General features: G+C 39.0%; 1 non-coding gene across 1 annotated transcript; it reads right to left on the bottom strand.

Moving 5' to 3' along the window:
- Positions 1–11070: 11070 nt before the first annotated feature.
- Positions 11071–11142, bottom strand: TRNAG-GCC (transfer RNA glycine (anticodon GCC)). Its single transcript has one exon. It is a non-coding gene; the product is annotated as a tRNA-Gly (tRNA).
- Positions 11143–11582: the final 440 nt, after the last annotated feature.

Genomic DNA, 11582 nt, shown 5'->3' with positions numbered 1-11582 from the left:
GTGCGACTTCATAAAAAGCAATCAGAGATTAAATCGAAGAGAATGAAATCCACATAGTGGTCATTATAGCGGTTCCTTCTGATCCTAAAAAACATCCAAAAAAATTTGCTACGAAACTACCAAGAAAAGGTAAAAAAAACTATAAATAGATACATAATTTTAACTGTGATCAGACAACCAGAAATCAGACAATGATAGAGTAGCCTGTGCTAGATTGATCAACATCTGAAGAATGCTCGACCGAGTCACAAGGTGAATTGTAAGCCCCAACGACAAAGGAATGAGCATTTTTCAGGGAATAGCTTCGCCTTCTTTTTTACCCAAGAAACTCATAATACATAAGATTATCTCTCTCTAAACTTTGTTGCAATAAGTCCTATCAGAAGACAAGATTAGCCTCTTCTTCAACGTAGATGACTGAACAATTTCAAAGAGAGTGACCCTATTCTATTCCAAGAATTCTATTCATATATATAGAGTAGGGCTCCCTTGATCTCAGATTGTTCTCCACCTCATTCAAAAATGGGATTTCCCTCCTATCCCTTTCCACCGAGCTCCACTCTACTAGGTGGGTGTCCAACTCATTCCGCTTTTCCTCAAAGAAATCCATCAAGGCTTCTTTGTAATCGTAGGCAACCCTTTCGACCAAGTCAGGGTGCTCCATTCGCATGTACTGATAAAGTGCGAAAACAAAGTGTTTCTTCTCCTAGATCTAGAGATCACGACTCTCAAAATCAAGGATTTGGTTATATTCACTCTGAGAGGGAGCTTGGTTTAGGCTCTTTTTAATGTCAGCCCAATATTCCCCCCGCTCCTTATCCAGTAAAAAGAGAGTATGCTCCTCTTCGAGGAGGGAAATCTTATTTCGGAGCGACATTTCAAGGCTCACATTTTGATGAAACAGCGTTGCTGGATTCACCGATGTGGCTTCCATTTCCAGTTCAGGTAATGGTTCCAAAAGAACCTGCTTCTCAAAGGAGGTCTTCCCCGTCCATGAGGTCGAGCCTTTTAAGCAGAAAAGGTCCAGAATAGGAGGTTTTGTGCCTAAAGTACCCTCCCCAAGGGGCATCATCATATTCCCTATGCCCTCGGTATTGATGAGCGCTGTAATGGGACCCCGGGATCACGGTAAAAAAAGAAGAAACCGCTCTTGTTGCCAAAGCACCTACCACCTACCTTACAACTAAATAAAAGTAGGTAAGACACTTCAATTGGCAACAAGGAAGATAAAAAAAGAAAACCATAGTGACTAGAATGAGAATTTTAAGAAAGATTTTCAAATGAAAGGTTGCCGTGCGCCTCTTTTCTTCTCTACCATGATAAATCAATTAATTTAATGTAGGCATCACTCTTTCTTTTATCCTTCCCCTCGATTGATTTTTGCCATATCACTAGTGATTACTCCCAATCCGAAGCACCCCAATAAGGTCTAGCAGGAGCCTACTGAGGATTCGATTCGCTTCAAAAGAAGCAACTTAGGTTCCCTCCACCGTAACGGTAGCCAACCAAGGAGGGAATCGTAGTAGGGAAGATCCAACGCAACGGGACAGTCTTTGAAGAGCTGCGCAAAAGAACTTGACAACAATAATAACGATTCCATCAACAAAGGTGATACGAACGTAGGATGACCTACTCCTAAACCCATATTATATTAGCCCGGATCTAATTATGTTCAAGTTCTAATGGAACCTGTGATTAGAAACCTTGGTATATAATGAAGACACCACAATAGGTGATGGATGTCCTATTGATAAGTCAAAATTAAAATACTCATTCACTAATGGTGTTTTAGGTATTAAAAGAGAACAAAGAGAATTCAATCTCACAAATAATTTTCTGTATAAAATTCAAGCTCCCTTCTCATTAATAAATAAGCCCTTAAATAGGCTAAGATTACAAAGCAAAAACCCTAAAAAAATAAATTCAAAATCAGCCACCTATAGGAATTAAGAAACTTGGCCGAATTCTAATACTTCCTAAACTAAGTTTCCTAAACTAAATTTGATTAATTAATTCTTTTATTTTGAATTTGGAATTAATTAATTTACAATGGAAATAATAAATTAATAACTTTCCTAAACTTATTTGTCCAGCAAATAAATAAATAAAAACTAAAAAATAATGGAAGTTTCCTAAAACAAAAAGTAAAAACAAACTAGGAAACTCAAATACTAGCTTTTTGAATAAGTTGACTTTAACCAATCTTTAACCAATTTGAGCTCCAAATCAGTTTCAATATGCTTTTCAAGATGCCAAATAAGCTGACCCTAAAGTCCCACATGTTTCCCTTGCTTGGAAGAAAGAGAAAAAGCCAACTAAACAAAATACAGTAAAGCCAGCACAAAATACAGTAAAAACATGCCAAATTTGAAGCTGTCCATAAAACCCCTTTTTGAATGCCTTTGAAGCTGGCTTGACTTGATTTCATATCTCTTAGACATATGTATTGACTCCATAAAGATTTGGAACCATTTCATGCTGTTCGGTGTTCATATTTGCACCAAAAGCTTTACCTAGGTCCATATCGGCTTCCACCACTTGGATTCTTAGAATAAGCTTTGTATCTTCTAGTATGGATAAGCTCTATTGAGAATTGATTATCCCCTATATAAATGCTCCCAGGTTGTCCTTAAATCTCTTAATTTGAGCTCTTGTGATTGGCCAAGTCTTTATTCGTGTCAGGTCAGCACCCCAACGGGTTATCAGTTAAGCGAGCTCAGGCGAAATCACATCATTCCCCTCCTCTTGAAAAGGATTTGTCCTCAAATCTAGATCATCACCTGCAGCAAAAGGGAACAAATCAGCAACATTAAAGGTAGCACTCATGTTTTACTCATCCAGTAAATCAAGCTTGTAGCCATTCTTGTTATTCGGCTTCAAAATTTGAAAAGATCCGTCCAAATGCGACATAGGCTTGGACTTTTTTTTTTTTTTTGGGGAACCTCTCCTTTCTTGTGTGCAAAAAAACCAAATCTCCTGGGTCAAACACTATCACAACAAATACTAGAAATACAAATCCATCACACTTTTTAATATTAGCAAATAATATCTCCCAAATTCTCAATTTTTCACTAAGTAAAGCTTTTAATAATGCAGATAAAGTTCTATACAACAAAAACATTTTTAAATTAGCATCTTTATAATTCATAACCAGCAATGGTTTCTTACCCAAGATAGCCTTATTAACATCTCCAAAACTCAAATAAAAATTTTTACTTTTTCTTTCTTTCCTTTCTTTTCCTTTCTCTCTCTCGGCCACCACACATTTTTCCTCCCTTTTGGTTTTCTCACCATTTCTCTCGGGTTTCTCCATTCTTCTCACCCCACTTTTGGTCTTCTGATGGTTTTTCCACTCAATTTTTGTTTTAAAATGCTTACCTTGGACAGCAAGCTCGGACTTACCTTCTTGGATGGATGGTGAAGCCGTTAATGCCATACTAGCCTTCTCCTTTGAGTGTTTCGACCTCCCTCCTTTATTGGATTTGTAATTGGTCTCTATATACTTCCTTTGGAGTAAATGGCTCCAGCTTGACCTTCTTGCCTTTGAATCTAAAAACAATACAATTCTCTCGACTAAAATGAGTAGCATCTTTATCAAATTGCCATGGTCTACCTAATAGAATATGTCCGGCATGCATAGGCACAACATCATACAAAACAACATCCACATATTTATCTATGTTAAATTCTACCTTGGCTTGTTTATTCACTTTTATTTCACCACTATCATTAAGCCATTGTAATCTGTAAGGTTTTGGATGTTTAATAGTGGTTAAGCCTAATTTATCAACTACAAGATTACTAATTACATTTGTACAACTTCCACTATCAATAATCATACTACAAATCTTACCTTGAATTTCACATCGGGTGTGGAAAATGTTCTCTCTTTGAATTTCATCCTCATCTTTGTATGCAGCAAGTACTCTCCTAGAAACCAAGTTTAATTCAGCATTAGATGCTTGCAAAGTTTCGGGTTCATCCGCCAAGTCCTCCTCTTGCTTGGCTTCATCCTCACTTTCTTCACTTTCCGATTCTAGCTCGCCATTGCCCTTTAACACCATGATTCTTCTATTCGAGCATTAGCTAGAAATGTGTCCTCATCCCTGGCACTTAAAACAAATAGTTTCTCTAGATCTTGAAGGTTTAGGATTAGATTTTACCTCATGTTTAGGTGCTTGGACTGATTCATCTTTGGACTCCCTTTTTGGCCGAATGGAGCTTTCTTCTCCTAGTTTCGGTTTTTGTCTTGCTTCAAAGGTGGGATTACTTCTCCAAGCACTTGGATTTGATCTTCCACTGTTAGAAACTCCTCCAAACCATGAGCCTCCACCCCTCCTCTTGAACTGATGCTCTAATTTAATAGCCAAATGCAACATCTCCTCTAATTCCATATATTGTTGCAATTCTAGTTGATTGGCTATTTCACGATTCAAACCACCAAGAAACATTGCCATGGTTGCTTCCCTATCTTCATTCAAGTTCAATATCATCATAAGCATTTCCATCGCCTTGTAATAATCCTCCACGGATCTACTTCCTTGAGATAAATATTGAAGCCTTTGATGCAGCAACCTATGATAATGTGATGGTACAAACCGCTTCCTCATGACTCCTTTCATTTGGTGCCATGTAGTTATCAAGTCATCACCAACTCTCCTTCGGGTATTTTGCTCATTGGTCCACCATTGGAATGTGTAATGACCAAACTCCATTGCTGCCATCTTCACCTTCTTGGCCTCCGAATAATGATGACAATCGAAAATCATCTCCATTCTCTCTTCCCATTCCAAATATGCTTCCGGATCACTTTTACCCATGAATGGTGGGATGTTTACCTTGATGTTGCCAAGATCAACATCTACATCCTCTCTCTCATATGCCTCCCACAGCCTAGCCTATCTTGGACAGCAAGTGTTTCATCCATTCCTTCTTCAAAGTCATCTCCATAGTTAATTCCCCTAATTCCTCTCTTGGTCGCCCTCGAACTCCTCGACCTCGAACTCCATGAGCATCTATATTCGGCCCCCCTTAGGATGTTTCTAACTTCTCCATCCTTTGATTTAAATGGTCAAATTGAGTATTCATCAGCTGTAGTTGCTCTAAGACAGCCCTCATGTCCGTTTGCTCACCACTCGCCGAAGCTCGAGAACCGCCGTTGAATCCTACGGACTCTTTTTCATTAATTCTTAAAGGTGGATCTCCTCTCCTCACCCATGAATCTGCTATGTTAGTATAAATAATGCAAAATAAAATAAATTCTCACCAAAAGCCACTCCCTTATGTGTTTCACTCAATTAAGGTCTCGACACTCATGTTTTCACACTAGTTTCGGCTTTTACCCTCTTTTAAGCTCACACACTCTTGTCTTTTTCCACTCAATGAATTATCTCAAAGTTCTAATTAAAACACCCACAAAACATCAATTAGATCACAAGTATGTTTTAATTAAACATATCAACAAAATAGTAGCAAAAAAAAAAAAAATAGGCAATACCGAAGGAATTCAACAAAACCTAGTTTTCAGCTTTTCTAGGTAAAATAAAGGATATTAATGAGAAAACTTTGGAATTTTGAAGAACTGGACTAGATGGTGATAGATTATGAGTTCAAGAATAAAATTCCAGAAAAAGAAATTCAAATACGAACAAGAATCAAAGAGAACAAAAATATAGAAAAGTGTTGGTTGTTGTTCTTGTAATTCAAGTTTTGTATAAAATCCTTTAACTAATTTTAATCCAAATAATTTAAGCACCCAAAATTCAAATATCCAACAAAATAATTCTCCAGAAGCTCAAAATATCACAAATCAAATCTCCAAATCAAACAAGTTCCCAAACTCAAATTTCAACACTAAATTCAACAAACTCGAAATTTTTTTTTTATTCGACTTTACCTCTTCTTTTTTTTTTTTTTCACTCACAAAACATAAATAACTGTAGTAGTAAGAATAATTACCAAAATTGCAATTCCAACTCCAAAACAAACACCAAACCAGTGACCTCCCAATCAAAAATTCAAATTGTACAATTTTTTTCTTTTTTTTATTCCACAAACCCCACTCTTCAATTTTATTTTTTTTCTTTGAATATATGAATGCAAATATTTAAGACTAAAACAGCAAAGAAAAATTAACAAAAACCAAAATTAACAAGAACAATGATGAAAAACAACCAACAAACTAGAAAACAAAAATACGATAAAACTAGGAAACCTAATTCAACTAGGTATGATTTTTTTTTTTTTAATGATATAGAACGTGTATGATGATAGAAGCAACCTTAACATAATGCTAAAATTGCAGATTAACACAAAAAAAACAAATAAAGCAAATAAAGATAGATCAAACCTAAACAAAATCGGCTCTGATACCAAATGATACGAACCTAGGACGACCTGCTCCTAAACCCGTATTATGTTAGCTCGGATCTAATTATGTTCAAGTTCTAATGGTCACCTTGACCCTTAACTAACCTGTGATTAGAAACCTTAATATATAATGAAGACACCAAAATAGATGATGCATGTCCTATTCATAAGTCAAAACTAAAACACTCATTCACTAATGGTGTTTTAGGTGTTCAAAGAGAACAAAGAGAATTCAATCTCACAAATAATTTTCTGTATAAAATTCAAGCTCCCTTCTCATTAATAAATAAGCCCTTAAATAGGCTAAGATTACAAAGTAAAAACCCTAAAAAAATAAATTCAAAATCGGCCACCTATAGGAATTAAGAAACTTGGCCGAATTTTAATACTTCCTAAACTAAGTTTCCTAAACTAAATTTGATTAATTAATTCCTTTATTTTGAATTAGAAATTAATTAATTTACAATGGAAATAATAAATTAATAACTTTCATAAAATTATTTTTCCAGCAAATAAATAAATAAAAACTAAAAAATAATGGAAGTTTCCTAAAACAAAAAGTAAAAACAAATTAAAAAACTAAAATACTAGCTTTTTGACTAAGTTGACTTTGACCAGTCTTTGATCAATTTGAGATCCAAATCGGCTTCAATATATTTTTTAGGATGCCAAATAAGCTGACCCTAAAGTCCCACACGTTTCCCTTGCTTGGAAGAAAGAGAAAAAGCCAACTCAGCAAGTTACAGTAAAGCCAGCACAAAATACAGTAAAAACAGGCCAAATTTGAAGCTGTCTGTACAACCCCTTTTTGAATGCCTTTGAAGCTGGATTGACTTGATTCCATATCCTCTTAGACATATTTATTAACTCCATAAAGAGTTGGAACCATTTCATACTGCTCGGTGTCCATATTTCCACCAAAATCGCTACCCAGGTCCGTATCGGCTTCCACCACTTGGATGCTTAGAATAGGCTTTGTATCTTCTAGTATGGACAAGCTCTGTTGAGAGTCGATTACCCCCAGTATAAATGCTCCCAGGTTGTCCTTAAATCTCTTAATTTGAGCTCTTATGATTTGTCTGATCTTTATCCGTGTGGGGTCAGCACCCCAACGGGGTTATCGATTGAGCGAGCTCTAGCGAAATCACATCAAAACGTGGAACACTCACTTAATATAAATGAAGTTAAGTACATGCAACTACACCTCCAGACTCGGATAGTCTTTCAGCATTCCTTTCATCTACCCTAAAAAAAAAAACTTTCTCATCATCTTACGAAATTTCTAGTTGGAGGTAAAAGAGCCCAAGACGTGCATCCACCTATTCTCCTTGCTGCTCATGCTAAAGCAATTGTAGCAGTAAGGAAAGGGTAGTCAGTGCGAAAAGATAGGGAAAGGGGTGCTTTTTGCCGTCTGTCTTTCCATTCTATCTCTCCCTTAGCAAAGTCAGTTAAAGTCACACTTTTTTTTTGCTTGCTACAAGCTAGGCTCAGGGACTGCAGTCAATTGTTTCCCCTGTAGTCATCAGCTCATTCTTGATAGATCCGATCGGGTGTTCATAATCTAGTGTAAAAGGATTCGAACCTTTGCATGATGGCACCAAAAACTGATGCCTTACCACTTGGCTATACTCCATACAGCCTTGTCTTGGATGGTAGAACAGGGAGAGGGGGAAAGGAGAAGCAAGGCTCGAAGAACGAGCCAAGCCATGCAAGAACGCGGGGATATAGCAAGTAAGTAGCAAGGTTCTCCCTTTAGGACCGACTATAACAAGCTCGTGACTCTAATAGAAATAAACGGTAAGCTCTCTGCACTATTTGCTTACAATGCTATACCTATCCAAGTTGGCGAACACTTCTGTAACCTTAGACTCGTTACACTGTGTGACTAAACTCGTTGGCTCCTCGTCCACTGAAAGTTGGTAACCTTTGTCACTGTCAGCATTTGGTACTCTCTCAATAGCTTCAATCATTCACTAAAAGCTTTGGTGTAATGAACCACAAGCCCTTCACAAAGAAAGACATAATAAAAAAAAAGGCTTGGTTGCGGGAATCGACGGTGACGAAGGTTAACGGGTCGATACGGGCAGTTATTGGGAACCTTGCGGTTCCTAAGAAACGACGTTTCCTTTATGAAGTAGGATTTTTAATAACTAATTAGAGTTTACATGAAATGGATCACATGGAAGAAGACATATCTGATAAATGAATGATTCAATCCCCTCCCATCCACACGGGTTCTTCTATTGAAGGGGTTCCCCTTCTTCTATGTAAGGTAGGGCGTACCTAAGAGCTAAACCTAGATAGAACGCGGAGCATCGGCCCCGGCCGGTGATACAGTTTCCATGCTTACCAACTCTTACCATTGCTACCTATAAATATAGGTGGGAGGCAGGCGAAGGTAGCTTGCTTCTCTTCTCCTAGGCTACTGCACATGTTATTCGTGAAGAAAAGGCAGTGAGCGGTTCTTCACTTAATAGAGCTACCGGACGACAACCGCTTCTTATTCTCGCCCAGCCGCTTCTTTGATTTGATTATTATTTCTAATCCTAGACTAAAGAAGACACTCCGGAATTAGCGTAGGGCCAAATCAGCAGCAAGAGAATTGTACTATCCTACCACCGGTTACTTTCTCAGGGCTCCGCAGGAGAAGAAAGAAGGTCTGGGTCAAATTTATAATGAAGCGAAGGCCCCCCCTTACTCCCTATTCTCTCTTAAAGCTTTTTAAAGATTTAAGAGGTTAAGAACTATTGACTGTAAACCATAGCAGTCAATCACTCAATGGAAATGTTCGCCTTTTGAATGAAGATGGATGAGCAAGCACTTGAGCCTGGAACTGATGAAATTCAGGGAAAACATGGAACCAATCACTATACTGGGGGGGGGGGGGGGCGAGACATGACCGCAACTTATGATTCAAGTACCATTGAAAAGACTAAAGGAACGGGTGGAATGACTACCTGTAATAAAGCACAGGCTAATACGAGCTGACCAGAAGAAGCAAGGCTTAGATTGCCAGATCCTGGACACAATCTTCCTAGAGATGGAGAGCCCCTTGCCTCACCTTTTCTAGCCTCTCCTTCTTTCTTGCTTACCTAGCTCTTGTCTTACTGAGTCTTCCTCTTTTCTAGGTTTCTTTTTTCTGAGTGTTAAAATGGTAGATTTCTCATTTGCCAATGAATGCCCTGATTCAATTCGATCAATAATGGGATTCTTGGCTAGAAGAAAGGTTTTGTGACATGGATGCCTAACCCAACTAACTTGGTCGGTTGGCCCACCTAACAGATGATGAGATTCTCAAATGATTTGATCGAATTTGGAAAAGTCTTTATCATTATTCAGAACAATGGAGCTTTCGATCAAGATGTTCTCGCCAGGCTCTTGCTCGAATCGGAACCTTTATGCGTTCGTAGGCTTTCGACTCAATCTAATAGCCAGGCGCCAATAAAAGAGAATGTTTTCGCATGGGCTCATCATCTGATGCAAAACTTATTTCATAACCACCATCCATCACCAATCACATCCCACTTCAAACTTTTCAATTCCTTGGGTAGGGGTAGCCTCCTCTATAAAGGTATTCTAGCTTTAAAGGTAGGTGAGCTGAGGCAAGAAGGAGTTTGACTGCTGGGATGGGATCGGATCCTACTCGAAGCATTCCACCATGAATAAGAGTTGTCGGGTTGGATAGGCAGTAGAGATAGGAACTTCTATCTGTAGGGTGGGCTTTCAATACAGAGATGCACTACTCCATCTGGAAAGGGCTTTCCCTCATGGGGAAAGAGAAAAACCCCTTATTTAAAGTAAGGCCAGAAGGGAGTCAAAAATCAATAGACAAAACCCCTTCTCGGCCGACGGGACTTTGCGTTTGGATCTTATTCCATCTCAAACTCGGATTAGGAAGAGTGCCCTTAAACTACAGATCAATCAGAATAATAATAAATACAAGAAAAGAAATGGATTCTCCTGCCCGAGCTTTCCGATCAACCAAACCCCTATTTCAGGGACACCACTTTGTTAGGTAGGGCCAGGGATCACTAATTCATCAAATGAGCCCATCCCTCTAACCTATCATTTATTGGTCGATCCGGCTGGCGGCTCCTGCATCTCCTGCGTCTCCATGGGGCCCCTTCATATAAGTTTGTTGCTAGGAGTCCTTCTCTCTAGTCAAATCAATAATCAATAGAAGTTTAATGACTTGGCTCTTCAATCGACAATCTACTGCTCCCTCTTAGTTGTAGATGCCCATGCTTTGATTCGAAAGCCCTAGCCAATTATGAATCCCCAATAAGATCGAAGTATTGAATTCCTCCTCCCTTTAGTCCAGTTTGAACCCATCCCAGCGACGAACATGTTCCTACTGCAAGGTGAGGCCCTGTCTTCCCCTAGAATCCACTCCAGGTCGGAGGAGCTACTAGTCCAACTCCTTGGGCTGCCGAGATATTGAACAATGAACATTTGATTGAATTCCTTGCCTCACCCTGGGATGAGAAGGAATGTCGATTTGACTCGAATCCTAGACCTGATCTTTAATCCTACACCGGTTAATGATGCAATGGGAGAAGTTTTGATTTTGTCATTTTTTCATCAATGTTGGCCCAGTTGAGGCTTGTCCATGCCCATTCCCAATGGACAAACCTTCGATCCGCCCCTATCTCTAAAGGGGCTTATGTACTCCACTCATTACCGCTAAACGATGAAGCCAGGAGTGGAAAGAGGGACTTGAACCCTCAACCTTAGCCTCGGCAAGGCTATGCTCTGCCATTAAGCTATTTCTACCAGCTACGGTAATGGCGAAGCACTACTGAGCAATTCATGTATCGCTTGATATGGACAAGTTCTGTTTTTCCACCGGACCACACTCTTAACCTCCTATCGAGCTTCGAGCACGAGTAAGTAGGTGTCTAAGGGGAGAGGGGTAGCAGGTTCTAGCAAGGAAAGGGGGCCCCTCTTTTTTCTTCACACCAGATGAGATGATCATTAATGGGTCAAGTCCAGTGTGTGCTCTTGATCACAATCACTAAAGGGTTGGGCTGGCTGGGCTGCCCTTTCAATCAATCTCCGGTAGCTATTGGTGCGAATTTTAAGGAGTCTTGGTCTCGAGTTGAGCTGGGGCGTCATTTCATTCTCGTAAAGGGAGTGAGTGCACCGCAAGACCAGACAAATTACTCCCTCGCTGCAGCGGCATCTGTCTTTTAAGTTAAGTCATTTCCTAAGAT

The sequence above is a fragment of the Ziziphus jujuba genome, chromosome 7 (genome assembly GCF_031755915.1).
Source record: "Ziziphus jujuba cultivar Dongzao chromosome 7, ASM3175591v1".
NCBI classification, from domain to species: domain Eukaryota; kingdom Viridiplantae; phylum Streptophyta; class Magnoliopsida; order Rosales; family Rhamnaceae; genus Ziziphus; species Ziziphus jujuba.
The sequence above is the reverse complement of the archived record's forward strand: the minus strand, read 5'-3'. Positions and strand labels throughout refer to the sequence as shown.